The 9671-nt window shown below is 42.7% G+C and overlaps 32 non-coding genes across 32 annotated transcripts; all 32 read right to left on the minus strand.

Moving 5' to 3' along the window:
• Window positions 1-6: 6 nt before the first annotated feature.
• On the minus strand, window positions 7-125 carry LOC130078890 (5S ribosomal RNA). The gene has a single exon (XR_008806021.1). It is a non-coding gene; the product is annotated as a 5S ribosomal RNA (ribosomal RNA).
• A 173-nt stretch (window positions 126-298) lies between these two features.
• Window positions 299-417, minus strand: LOC130078891 (5S ribosomal RNA). The gene has a single exon (XR_008806022.1). It is a non-coding gene; the product is annotated as a 5S ribosomal RNA (ribosomal RNA).
• Window positions 418-478: 61 nt separating this feature from the next.
• LOC130078892 (5S ribosomal RNA) lies at window positions 479-597 on the minus strand. The gene has a single exon (XR_008806023.1). It is a non-coding gene; the product is annotated as a 5S ribosomal RNA (ribosomal RNA).
• A 175-nt stretch (window positions 598-772) lies between these two features.
• Window positions 773-891, minus strand: LOC130078893 (5S ribosomal RNA). Its single transcript, XR_008806024.1, has one exon. It is a non-coding gene; the product is annotated as a 5S ribosomal RNA (ribosomal RNA).
• A 61-nt stretch (window positions 892-952) lies between these two features.
• LOC130079317 (5S ribosomal RNA) lies at window positions 953-1071 on the minus strand. The gene has a single exon (XR_008806420.1). It is a non-coding gene; the product is annotated as a 5S ribosomal RNA (ribosomal RNA).
• Window positions 1072-1244: 173 nt separating this feature from the next.
• Window positions 1245-1363, minus strand: LOC130078894 (5S ribosomal RNA). The gene has a single exon (XR_008806025.1). It is a non-coding gene; the product is annotated as a 5S ribosomal RNA (ribosomal RNA).
• A 61-nt stretch (window positions 1364-1424) lies between these two features.
• On the minus strand, window positions 1425-1543 carry LOC130078895 (5S ribosomal RNA). The gene has a single exon (XR_008806026.1). It is a non-coding gene; the product is annotated as a 5S ribosomal RNA (ribosomal RNA).
• Window positions 1544-1716: 173 nt separating this feature from the next.
• Window positions 1717-1835, minus strand: LOC130078896 (5S ribosomal RNA). The gene has a single exon (XR_008806027.1). It is a non-coding gene; the product is annotated as a 5S ribosomal RNA (ribosomal RNA).
• Window positions 1836-2008: 173 nt separating this feature from the next.
• On the minus strand, window positions 2009-2127 carry LOC130078897 (5S ribosomal RNA). The gene has a single exon (XR_008806028.1). It is a non-coding gene; the product is annotated as a 5S ribosomal RNA (ribosomal RNA).
• Window positions 2128-2300: 173 nt separating this feature from the next.
• LOC130078899 (5S ribosomal RNA) lies at window positions 2301-2419 on the minus strand. The gene has a single exon (XR_008806030.1). It is a non-coding gene; the product is annotated as a 5S ribosomal RNA (ribosomal RNA).
• Window positions 2420-2480: 61 nt separating this feature from the next.
• LOC130078900 (5S ribosomal RNA) lies at window positions 2481-2599 on the minus strand. Its single transcript, XR_008806031.1, has one exon. It is a non-coding gene; the product is annotated as a 5S ribosomal RNA (ribosomal RNA).
• Window positions 2600-2772: 173 nt separating this feature from the next.
• On the minus strand, window positions 2773-2891 carry LOC130078901 (5S ribosomal RNA). Its single transcript, XR_008806032.1, has one exon. It is a non-coding gene; the product is annotated as a 5S ribosomal RNA (ribosomal RNA).
• Window positions 2892-2952: 61 nt separating this feature from the next.
• Window positions 2953-3071, minus strand: LOC130078902 (5S ribosomal RNA). Its single transcript, XR_008806033.1, has one exon. It is a non-coding gene; the product is annotated as a 5S ribosomal RNA (ribosomal RNA).
• A 175-nt stretch (window positions 3072-3246) lies between these two features.
• LOC130078903 (5S ribosomal RNA) lies at window positions 3247-3365 on the minus strand. The gene has a single exon (XR_008806034.1). It is a non-coding gene; the product is annotated as a 5S ribosomal RNA (ribosomal RNA).
• A 61-nt stretch (window positions 3366-3426) lies between these two features.
• On the minus strand, window positions 3427-3545 carry LOC130079319 (5S ribosomal RNA). The gene has a single exon (XR_008806422.1). It is a non-coding gene; the product is annotated as a 5S ribosomal RNA (ribosomal RNA).
• Window positions 3546-3718: 173 nt separating this feature from the next.
• LOC130078904 (5S ribosomal RNA) lies at window positions 3719-3837 on the minus strand. Its single transcript, XR_008806035.1, has one exon. It is a non-coding gene; the product is annotated as a 5S ribosomal RNA (ribosomal RNA).
• Window positions 3838-3898: 61 nt separating this feature from the next.
• LOC130078905 (5S ribosomal RNA) lies at window positions 3899-4017 on the minus strand. Its single transcript, XR_008806036.1, has one exon. It is a non-coding gene; the product is annotated as a 5S ribosomal RNA (ribosomal RNA).
• A 173-nt stretch (window positions 4018-4190) lies between these two features.
• Window positions 4191-4309, minus strand: LOC130078906 (5S ribosomal RNA). Its single transcript, XR_008806037.1, has one exon. It is a non-coding gene; the product is annotated as a 5S ribosomal RNA (ribosomal RNA).
• Window positions 4310-4482: 173 nt separating this feature from the next.
• LOC130078907 (5S ribosomal RNA) lies at window positions 4483-4601 on the minus strand. The gene has a single exon (XR_008806038.1). It is a non-coding gene; the product is annotated as a 5S ribosomal RNA (ribosomal RNA).
• A 173-nt stretch (window positions 4602-4774) lies between these two features.
• LOC130078908 (5S ribosomal RNA) lies at window positions 4775-4893 on the minus strand. The gene has a single exon (XR_008806039.1). It is a non-coding gene; the product is annotated as a 5S ribosomal RNA (ribosomal RNA).
• Window positions 4894-4954: 61 nt separating this feature from the next.
• On the minus strand, window positions 4955-5073 carry LOC130078910 (5S ribosomal RNA). The gene has a single exon (XR_008806041.1). It is a non-coding gene; the product is annotated as a 5S ribosomal RNA (ribosomal RNA).
• Window positions 5074-5245: 172 nt separating this feature from the next.
• Window positions 5246-5364, minus strand: LOC130078911 (5S ribosomal RNA). Its single transcript, XR_008806042.1, has one exon. It is a non-coding gene; the product is annotated as a 5S ribosomal RNA (ribosomal RNA).
• Window positions 5365-5537: 173 nt separating this feature from the next.
• On the minus strand, window positions 5538-5656 carry LOC130078912 (5S ribosomal RNA). Its single transcript, XR_008806043.1, has one exon. It is a non-coding gene; the product is annotated as a 5S ribosomal RNA (ribosomal RNA).
• A 61-nt stretch (window positions 5657-5717) lies between these two features.
• On the minus strand, window positions 5718-5836 carry LOC130078913 (5S ribosomal RNA). The gene has a single exon (XR_008806044.1). It is a non-coding gene; the product is annotated as a 5S ribosomal RNA (ribosomal RNA).
• A 61-nt stretch (window positions 5837-5897) lies between these two features.
• On the minus strand, window positions 5898-6016 carry LOC130078914 (5S ribosomal RNA). Its single transcript, XR_008806045.1, has one exon. It is a non-coding gene; the product is annotated as a 5S ribosomal RNA (ribosomal RNA).
• A 61-nt stretch (window positions 6017-6077) lies between these two features.
• Window positions 6078-6196, minus strand: LOC130078915 (5S ribosomal RNA). Its single transcript, XR_008806046.1, has one exon. It is a non-coding gene; the product is annotated as a 5S ribosomal RNA (ribosomal RNA).
• A 175-nt stretch (window positions 6197-6371) lies between these two features.
• Window positions 6372-6490, minus strand: LOC130078916 (5S ribosomal RNA). The gene has a single exon (XR_008806047.1). It is a non-coding gene; the product is annotated as a 5S ribosomal RNA (ribosomal RNA).
• Window positions 6491-6551: 61 nt separating this feature from the next.
• On the minus strand, window positions 6552-6670 carry LOC130078917 (5S ribosomal RNA). Its single transcript, XR_008806048.1, has one exon. It is a non-coding gene; the product is annotated as a 5S ribosomal RNA (ribosomal RNA).
• Window positions 6671-6843: 173 nt separating this feature from the next.
• On the minus strand, window positions 6844-6962 carry LOC130078918 (5S ribosomal RNA). Its single transcript, XR_008806049.1, has one exon. It is a non-coding gene; the product is annotated as a 5S ribosomal RNA (ribosomal RNA).
• Window positions 6963-7134: 172 nt separating this feature from the next.
• LOC130079281 (5S ribosomal RNA) lies at window positions 7135-7253 on the minus strand. The gene has a single exon (XR_008806387.1). It is a non-coding gene; the product is annotated as a 5S ribosomal RNA (ribosomal RNA).
• Window positions 7254-7314: 61 nt separating this feature from the next.
• On the minus strand, window positions 7315-7433 carry LOC130078919 (5S ribosomal RNA). Its single transcript, XR_008806050.1, has one exon. It is a non-coding gene; the product is annotated as a 5S ribosomal RNA (ribosomal RNA).
• A 173-nt stretch (window positions 7434-7606) lies between these two features.
• On the minus strand, window positions 7607-7725 carry LOC130078921 (5S ribosomal RNA). The gene has a single exon (XR_008806052.1). It is a non-coding gene; the product is annotated as a 5S ribosomal RNA (ribosomal RNA).
• Window positions 7726-9671: the final 1946 nt, after the last annotated feature.

Consider the following 9671-nt stretch of genomic DNA (forward strand, 5'->3'; position numbering starts at 1 on the left):
CTAAAAAGCTTACAGCACCTGGTATTCCCAGGCGGTCTCCCATCCAAGTACTAACCAGGCCCGACCCTGCTTAGCTTCCGAGATCAGACGAGATCGGGCGTGCTCAAGGTGGTATGGCCGTAAGCGAAAACTGCTGCCAAAATCGGGCTTTTTGAAGAAAAAATTAAGAGACACTTTCAGGGTTTCTGAAGAAGCTCAGAGACCATTTCAGGCTGTTTGAAGAAACAAAGAGACTATGTCCAGCTTTTTGAAGAAGCTCAGTGACTCTTTTTTTTTTTTTTTTTTTTTTAAACAAAAAAGCTTACAGCACCTGGTATTCCCAGGCGGTCTCCCATCCAAGTACTAACCAGGCCCGACCCTGCTTAGCTTCCGAGATCAGACGAGATCGGGCGTGCTCAAGGTGGTATGGCCGTAAGCGAAAACTGCTGCCAAAATCGGCCTATTTAAAAGGTTAGAACATTAGTGAAGTAAACTAAAAAGCTTACAGCACCTGGTATTCCCAGGCGGTCTCCCATCCAAGTACTAACCAGGCCCGACCCTGCTTAGCTTCCGAGATCAGACGAGATCGGGCGTGCTCAAGGTGGTATGGCCGTAAGCGAAAACTGCTGCCAAAATCGGGCTTTTTGAAGAAAAAATTAAGAGACACTTTCAGGGTTTCTGAAGAAGCGCAGAGACCATTTCAGGCTGTTTGAAGAAACAAAGAGACTATGTCCAGCTTTTTGAAGAAGCTCAGTGACTCTTTTTTTTTTTGTTGTTTTTTTTTAAACAAAAAAGCTTACAGCACCTGGTATTCCCAGGCGGTCTCCCATCCAAGTACTAACCAGGCCCGACCCTGCTTAGCTTCCGAGATCAGACGAGATCGGGCGTGCTCAAGGTGGTATGGCCGTAAGCGAAAACTGCTGCCAAAATCGGCCTATTTAAAAGGTTAGAACATTAGTGAAGTAAACTAAAAAGCTTACAGCACCTGGTATTCCCAGGCGGTCTCCCATCCAAGTACTAACCAGGCCCGACCCTGCTTAGCTTCCGAGATCAGACGAGATCGGGCGTGCTCAAGGTGGTATGGCCGTAACCGAAAACTGCTGCCAAAATCGGGCTTTTTGAAGAAAAAATTAAGAGACACTTTCAGGGTTTTTGAAGAAGCTCAGAGACCATTTCAGGCTGTTTGAAGAAACAAAGAGACTATGTCCAGCTTTTTGAAGAAGCTCAGTGACTCTTTTTTTTTTTTTTTTTTTTTTAAACAAAAAAGCTTACAGCACCTGGTATTCCCAGGCGGTCTCCCATCCAAGTACTAACCAGGCCCGACCCTGCTTAGCTTCCGAGATCAGACGAGATCGGGCGTGCTCAAGGTGGTATGGCCGTAAGCGAAAACTGCTGCCAAAATCGGCCTATTTAAAAGGTTAGAACATTAGTGAAGTAAACTAAAAAGCTTACAGCACCTGGTATTCCCAGGCGGTCTCCCATCCAAGTACTAACCAGGCCCGACCCTGCTTAGCTTCCGAGATCAGACGAGATCGGGCGTGCTCAAGGTGGTATGGCCGTAAGCGAAAACTGCTGCCAAAATCGGGCTTTTTGAAGAAAAAATTAAGAGACACTTTCAGGGTTTCTGAAGAAGCTCAGAGACCATTTCAGGCTGTTTGAAGAAACAAAGAGACTATGTCCAGCTTTTTGAAGAAGCTCAGTGACTCTTTTTTTTTTTTTTTTTTTTTTAAACAAAAAAGCTTACAGCACCTGGTATTCCCAGGCGGTCTCCCATCCAAGTACTAACCAGGCCCGACCCTGCTTAGCTTCCGAGATCAGACGAGATCGGGCGTGCTCAAGGTGGTATGGCCGTAAGCGAAAACTGCTGCCAAAATCGGGCTTTTTGAGGAAAAAATTAAGAGACACTTTCAGGGTTTCTGAAGAAGCTCAGAGACCATTTCAGGCTGTTTGAAGAAACAAAGAGACTATGTCCAGCTTTTTGAAGAAGCTCAGTGACTCTTTTTTTTTTTTTTTTTTTTTTAAACAAAAAAGCTTACAGCACCTGGTATTCCCAGGCGGTCTCCCATCCAAGTACTAACCAGGCCCGACCCTGCTTAGCTTCCGAGATCAGACGAGATCGGGCGTGCTCAAGGTGGTATGGCCGTAAGCGAAAACTGCTGCCAAAATCGGGCTTTTTGAAGAAAAAATTAAGAGACACTTTCAGGGTTTCTGAAGAAGCTCAGAGACCATTTCAGGCTGTTTGAAGAAACAAAGAGACTATGTCCAGCTTTTTGAAGAAGCTCAGTGACTCTTTTTTTTTTTTTTTTTTTTTTAAACAAAAAAGCTTACAGCACCTGGTATTCCCAGGCGGTCTCCCATCCAAGTACTAACCAGGCCCGACCCTGCTTAGCTTCCGAGATCAGACGAGATCGGGCGTGCTCAAGGTGGTATGGCCGTAAGCGAAAACTGCTGCCAAAATCGGCCTATTTAAAAGGTTAGAACATTAGTGAAGTAAACTAAAAAGCTTACAGCACCTGGTATTCCCAGGCGGTCTCCCATCCAAGTACTAACCAGGCCCGACCCTGCTTAGCTTCCGAGATCAGACGAGATCGGGCGTGCTCAAGGTGGTATGGCCGTAAGCGAAAACTGCTGCCAAAATCGGGCTTTTTGAAGAAAAAATTAAGAGACACTTTCAGGGTTTCTGAAGAAGCTCAGAGACCATTTCAGGCTGTTTGAAGAAACAAAGAGACTATGTCCAGCTTTTTGAAGAAGCTCAGTGACTCTTTTTTTTTTTTTTTTTTTTTTAAACAAAAAAGCTTACAGCACCTGGTATTCCCAGGCGGTCTCCCATCCAAGTACTAACCAGGCCCGACCCTGCTTAGCTTCCGAGATCAGACGAGATCGGGCGTGCTCAAGGTGGTATGGCCGTAAGCGAAAACTGCTGCCAAAATCGGCCTATTTAAAAGGTTAGAACATTAGTGAAGTAAACTAAAAAGCTTACAGCACCTGGTATTCCCAGGCGGTCTCCCATCCAAGTACTAACCAGGCCCGACCCTGCTTAGCTTCCGAGATCAGACGAGATCGGGCGTGCTCAAGGTGGTATGGCCGTAAGCGAAAACTGCTGCCAAAATCGGGCTTTTTGAAGAAAAAATTAAGAGACACTTTCAGGGTTTCTGAAGAAGCGCAGAGACCATTTCAGGCTGTTTGAAGAAACAAAGAGACTATGTCCAGCTTTTTGAAGAAGCTCAGTGACTCTTTTTTTTTTTGTTGTTTTTTTTTAAACAAAAAAGCTTACAGCACCTGGTATTCCCAGGCGGTCTCCCATCCAAGTACTAACCAGGCCCGACCCTGCTTAGCTTCCGAGATCAGACGAGATCGGGCGTGCTCAAGGTGGTATGGCCGTAAGCGAAAACTGCTGCCAAAATCGGCCTATTTAAAAGGTTAGAACATTAGTGAAGTAAACTAAAAAGCTTACAGCACCTGGTATTCCCAGGCGGTCTCCCATCCAAGTACTAACCAGGCCCGACCCTGCTTAGCTTCCGAGATCAGACGAGATCGGGCGTGCTCAAGGTGGTATGGCCGTAACCGAAAACTGCTGCCAAAATCGGGCTTTTTGAAGAAAAAATTAAGAGACACTTTCAGGGTTTTTGAAGAAGCTCAGAGACCATTTCAGGCTGTTTGAAGAAACAAAGAGACTATGTCCAGCTTTTTGAAGAAGCTCAGTGACTCTTTTTTTTTTTTTTTTTTTTTTAAACAAAAAAGCTTACAGCACCTGGTATTCCCAGGCGGTCTCCCATCCAAGTACTAACCAGGCCCGACCCTGCTTAGCTTCCGAGATCAGACGAGATCGGGCGTGCTCAAGGTGGTATGGCCGTAAGCGAAAACTGCTGCCAAAATCGGCCTATTTAAAAGGTTAGAACATTAGTGAAGTAAACTAAAAAGCTTACAGCACCTGGTATTCCCAGGCGGTCTCCCATCCAAGTACTAACCAGGCCCGACCCTGCTTAGCTTCCGAGATCAGACGAGATCGGGCGTGCTCAAGGTGGTATGGCCGTAAGCGAAAACTGCTGCCAAAATCGGGCTTTTTGAAGAAAAAATTAAGAGACACTTTCAGGGTTTCTGAAGAAGCTCAGAGACCATTTCAGGCTGTTTGAAGAAACAAAGAGACTATGTCCAGCTTTTTGAAGAAGCTCAGTGACTCTTTTTTTTTTTTTTTTTTTTTTAAACAAAAAAGCTTACAGCACCTGGTATTCCCAGGCGGTCTCCCATCCAAGTACTAACCAGGCCCGACCCTGCTTAGCTTCCGAGATCAGACGAGATCGGGCGTGCTCAAGGTGGTATGGCCGTAAGCGAAAACTGCTGCCAAAATCGGGCTTTTTGAGGAAAAAATTAAGAGACACTTTCAGGGTTTCTGAAGAAGCTCAGAGACCATTTCAGGCTGTTTGAAGAAACAAAGAGACTATGTCCAGCTTTTTGAAGAAGCTCAGTGACTCTTTTTTTTTTTTTTTTTTTTTTAAACAAAAAAGCTTACAGCACCTGGTATTCCCAGGCGGTCTCCCATCCAAGTACTAACCAGGCCCGACCCTGCTTAGCTTCCGAGATCAGACGAGATCGGGCGTGCTCAAGGTGGTATGGCCGTAAGCGAAAACTGCTGCCAAAATCGGGCTTTTTGAAGAAAAAATTAAGAGACACTTTCAGGGTTTCTGAAGAAGCTCAGAGACCATTTCAGGCTGTTTGAAGAAACAAAGAGACTATGTCCAGCTTTTTGAAGAAGCTCAGTGACTCTTTTTTTTTTTTTTTTTTTTTTAAACAAAAAAGCTTACAGCACCTGGTATTCCCAGGCGGTCTCCCATCCAAGTACTAACCAGGCCCGACCCTGCTTAGCTTCCGAGATCAGACGAGATCGGGCGTGCTCAAGGTGGTATGGCCGTAAGCGAAAACTGCTGCCAAAATCGGCCTATTTAAAAGGTTAGAACATTAGTGAAGTAAACTAAAAAGCTTACAGCACCTGGTATTCCCAGGCGGTCTCCCATCCAAGTACTAACCAGGCCCGACCCTGCTTAGCTTCCGAGATCAGACGAGATCGGGCGTGCTCAAGGTGGTATGGCCGTAAGCGAAAACTGCTGCCAAAATCGGGCTTTTTGAAGAAAAAATTAAGAGACACTTTCAGGGTTTCTGAAGAAGCTCAGAGACCATTTCAGGCTGTTTGAAGAAACAAAGAGACTATGTCCAGCTTTTTGAAGAAGCTCAGTGACTCTTTTTTTTTTTTTTTTTTTTTAAACAAAAAAGCTTACAGCACCTGGTATTCCCAGGCGGTCTCCCATCCAAGTACTAACCAGGCCCGACCCTGCTTAGCTTCCGAGATCAGACGAGATCGGGCGTGCTCAAGGTGGTATGGCCGTAAGCGAAAACTGCTGCCAAAATCGGGCTTTTTGAAGAAAAAATTAAGAGACACTTTCAGGGTTTCTGAAGAAGCTCAGAGACCATTTCAGGCTGTTTGAAGAAACAAAGAGACTATGTCCAGCTTTTTGAAGAAGCTCAGTGACTCTTTTTTTTTTTTTTTTTTTTTTAAACAAAAAAGCTTACAGCACCTGGTATTCCCAGGCGGTCTCCCATCCAAGTACTAACCAGGCCCGACCCTGCTTAGCTTCCGAGATCAGACGAGATCGGGCGTGCTCAAGGTGGTATGGCCGTAAGCGAAAACTGCTGCCAAAATCGGCCTATTTAAAAGGTTAGAACATTAGTGAAGTAAACTAAAAAGCTTACAGCACCTGGTATTCCCAGGCGGTCTCCCATCCAAGTACTAACCAGGCCCGACCCTGCTTAGCTTCCGAGATCAGACGAGATCGGGCGTGCTCAAGGTGGTATGGCCGTAAGCGAAAACTGCTGCCAAAATCGGCCTATTTAAAAGGTTAGAACATTAGTGAAGTAAACTAAAAAGCTTACAGCACCTGGTATTCCCAGGCGGTCTCCCATCCAAGTACTAACCAGGCCCGACCCTGCTTAGCTTCCGAGATCAGACGAGATCGGGCGTGCTCAAGGTGGTATGGCCGTAAGCGAAAACTGCTGCCAAAATCGGCCTATTTAAAAGGTTAGAACATTAGTGAAGTAAACTAAAAAGCTTACAGCACCTGGTATTCCCAGGCGGTCTCCCATCCAAGTACTAACCAGGCCCGACCCTGCTTAGCTTCCGAGATCAGACGAGATCGGGCGTGCTCAAGGTGGTATGGCCGTAAGCGAAAACTGCTGCCAAAATCGGGCTTTTTGAAGAAAAAATTAAGAGACACTTTCAGGGTTTCTGAAGAAGCGCAGAGACCATTTCAGGCTGTTTGAAGAAACAAAGAGACTATGTCCAGCTTTTTGAAGAAGCTCAGTGACTCTTTTTTTTTTTGTTGTTTTTTTTTAAACAAAAAAGCTTACAGCACCTGGTATTCCCAGGCGGTCTCCCATCCAAGTACTAACCAGGCCCGACCCTGCTTAGCTTCCGAGATCAGACGAGATCGGGCGTGCTCAAGGTGGTATGGCCGTAAGCGAAAACTGCTGCCAAAATCGGCCTATTTAAAAGGTTAGAACATTAGTGAAGTAAACTAAAAAGCTTACAGCACCTGGTATTCCCAGGCGGTCTCCCATCCAAGTACTAACCAGGCCCGACCCTGCTTAGCTTCCGAGATCAGACGAGATCGGGCGTGCTCAAGGTGGTATGGCCGTAAGCGAAAACTGCTGCCAAAATCGGGCTTTTTGAAGAAAAAATTAAGAGACACTTTCAGGGTTTCTGAAGAAGCTCAGAGACCATTTCAGGCTGTTTGAAAAAACAAAGAGACTATGTCCAGCTTTTTGAAGAAGCTCAGTGACTCTTTTTTTTTTTTTTTTTTTTTTAAACAAAAAAGCTTACAGCACCTGGTATTCCCAGGCGGTCTCCCATCCAAGTACTAACCAGGCCCGACCCTGCTTAGCTTCCGAGATCAGACGAGATCGGGCGTGCTCAAGGTGGTATGGCCGTAAGCGAAAACTGCTGCCAAAATCGGGCTTTTTGAAGAAAAAATTAAGAGACACTTTCAGGGTTTCTGAAGAAGCTCAGAGACCATTTCAGGCTGTTTGAAGAAACAAAGAGACTATGTCCAGCTTTTTGAAGAAGCTCAGTGACTCTTTTTTTTTTTTTTTTTTTTTAAACAAAAAAGCTTACAGCACCTGGTATTCCCAGGCGGTCTCCCATCCAAGTACTAACCAGGCCCGACCCTGCTTAGCTTCCGAGATCAGACGAGATCGGGCGTGCTCATGGTGGTATGGCCGTAAGCGAAAACTGCTGCCAAAATCGGCCTATTTAAAAGGTTAGAACATTAGTGAAGTAAACTAAAAAGCTTACAGCACCTGGTATTCCCAGGCGGTCTCCCATCCAAGTACTAACCAGGCCCGACCCTGCTTAGCTTCCGAGATCAGACGAGATCGGGCGTGCTCAAGGTGGTATGGCCGTAAGCGAAAACTGCTGCCAAAATCGGGCTTTTTGAAGAAAAAATTAAGAGACACTTTCAGGGTTTCTGAAGAAGCTCAGAGACCATTTCAGGCTGTTTGAAGAAACAAAGAGACTATGTCCAGCTTTTTGAAGAAGCTCAGTGACTCTTTTTTTTTTTTTTTTTTTTTTAAACAAAAAAGCTTACAGCACCTGGTATTCCCAGGCGGTCTCCCATCCAAGTACTAACCAGGCCCGACCCTGCTTAGCTTCCGAGATCAGACGAGATCGGGCGTGCTCAAGGTGGTATGGCCGTAAGCGAAAACTGCTGCCAAAATCGGCCTATTTAAAAGGTTAGAACATTAGTGAAGTAAACTAAAAAGCTTACAGCACCTGGTATTCCCAGGCGGTCTCCCATCCAAGTACTAACCAGGCCCGACCCTGCTTAGCTTCCGAGATCAGACGAGATCGGGCGTGCTTTTTTTTTTTTTTTTTTTTTTTTTTTTTTTTTTATTAAAAAGACATTTAAAACATACAGTAAAATACATTTTCCATTGATTCATCATTTAGACCATCACCATATTAACATTCTGTCCTATACAAATTTGTACGACAATTTACAATTTTACAATTTCATTTGCAGTCCATTTTCAGTCATCATTATATAAGAATTATTTTTAAGAAATATCTTCTCAAAAATGGGATTCTTTCTTTCTTCACGGCAGTAAACTTCCAATGCCTTAATGTACACATTCAGTCTTTTGGTAAAATAAGTCCATAATTCCACTTTTCCCTTTTTTTCTCCTGCCATGTTCCTCCTCACCCAAATAACATATCTTGCAACAGTTAAAAACACATTAACAATATTTTGATTTTCACATTTTTCATTAACACCAAATAAGAACACACAATTCCAATCTTGTTCATCCTCAATCGAACTACTTTTATCTCCCAACAAACCTTTTATTACCTTTTTCAATTTTTCTTTAAAAGTTTGTATTTCTTCACATAATAAAAACATATGTACAATTCCCTCATGTCTTACATTACATACTTTGCATAATGAATCTTCTACTAATCCCATTTTGTGCAGTTTCACCCTAGTAAAAATGATATTATGTCTAATCTTAAAATCCAAATTTTCCATTTTAACATCCATATACCATTTACTTAGGTTGCCCCATAGTCTCTTTTCATCCAAATCAATAAAAACCTTTTTCCAAAACTGAATAGCTACTGGTTCTTTAAACACATTCTTCCTAAAATAAACATAAAAGTCTTTGACAGATTTTAAATGAAAATTTTCCATTTCTTTAGGTCCTTTTACAAAAACTTGCATTTTATTACCTTCTTTATCTTCCTCATTCTTTTCTATTTTCCTTAACCATTCTTTTGGTATTGCTTCTTTCACCTGTTCATACTGTTGCTCTAAAGTTTTAACATTAAAATCATCTTTTACTTCCTCAACTCCATCAATAATTGCTTGCATTGGTAAATATCCTTCTTTCACTTCATATAAGACATCTCTTACTTTTTTAAAACCAGCCTCAATCCACAGCTTAAAATATAAATATTTTCCTTTGTATAAAACGTTCTCATTTAAAAACAGTGGCTGATTTAAAAATTCATCCCTCTTTTCTGGTTTAAAACATACGTTGGGTAAAAAGTCTTTCCATGCCTCCAAAACTTCTTTATAAAACTCCGGGATTCCTTTTAACATTTCTTGTTTCAATTTCATACACAATATATTATTCCCAATTTCCATATTACCACACTTGTTTAAATAGAATCTCATCGTTTTCTTCCATTCAGCCTTGTTCTCTTCATTTAAAAACTTCTTCACTATTTTAATTCTAAAACTCTTTTTCTTTAGCTCTGGGTCTTGCAACCCTAATCCACCGTCTCCCACTGCTCCTATTATTGTATTGTAAGCTATTTTTGGTGGTTTAGAATCCCAAATAAAATTTAAAGCTGCGGTTTTAATCCTTTTAACAATCCATGTGGGCATTGGCACCACCCCTAAAACATACCACATTTTTGCCAGTACCAATGCATTAAAAGCCAATACCTTCCCTTTTAATGTTAGTGATCTTAATTTCCAATAATTTAAAATCCTTTCCATTTTCCCAACCACCTCTTCCCACATCAAATCTCTCCCTATTTTTTCATTCCTCCCAATCCAAACCCCTAAAATTTTCAAATTGTCTTCCTCTTTAAATGAGTAAAAACTTTGTACTTTCTCTCCTACCTCTCCTATACTCATAAA

Source organism: Rhinichthys klamathensis, unplaced genomic scaffold (assembly GCF_029890125.1).
Source record: "Rhinichthys klamathensis goyatoka isolate OS25496 unplaced genomic scaffold, OSU_Roscu_1.1 h1tg001008l_1, whole genome shotgun sequence".
Taxonomy (NCBI): domain Eukaryota; kingdom Metazoa; phylum Chordata; class Actinopteri; order Cypriniformes; family Leuciscidae; genus Rhinichthys; species Rhinichthys klamathensis.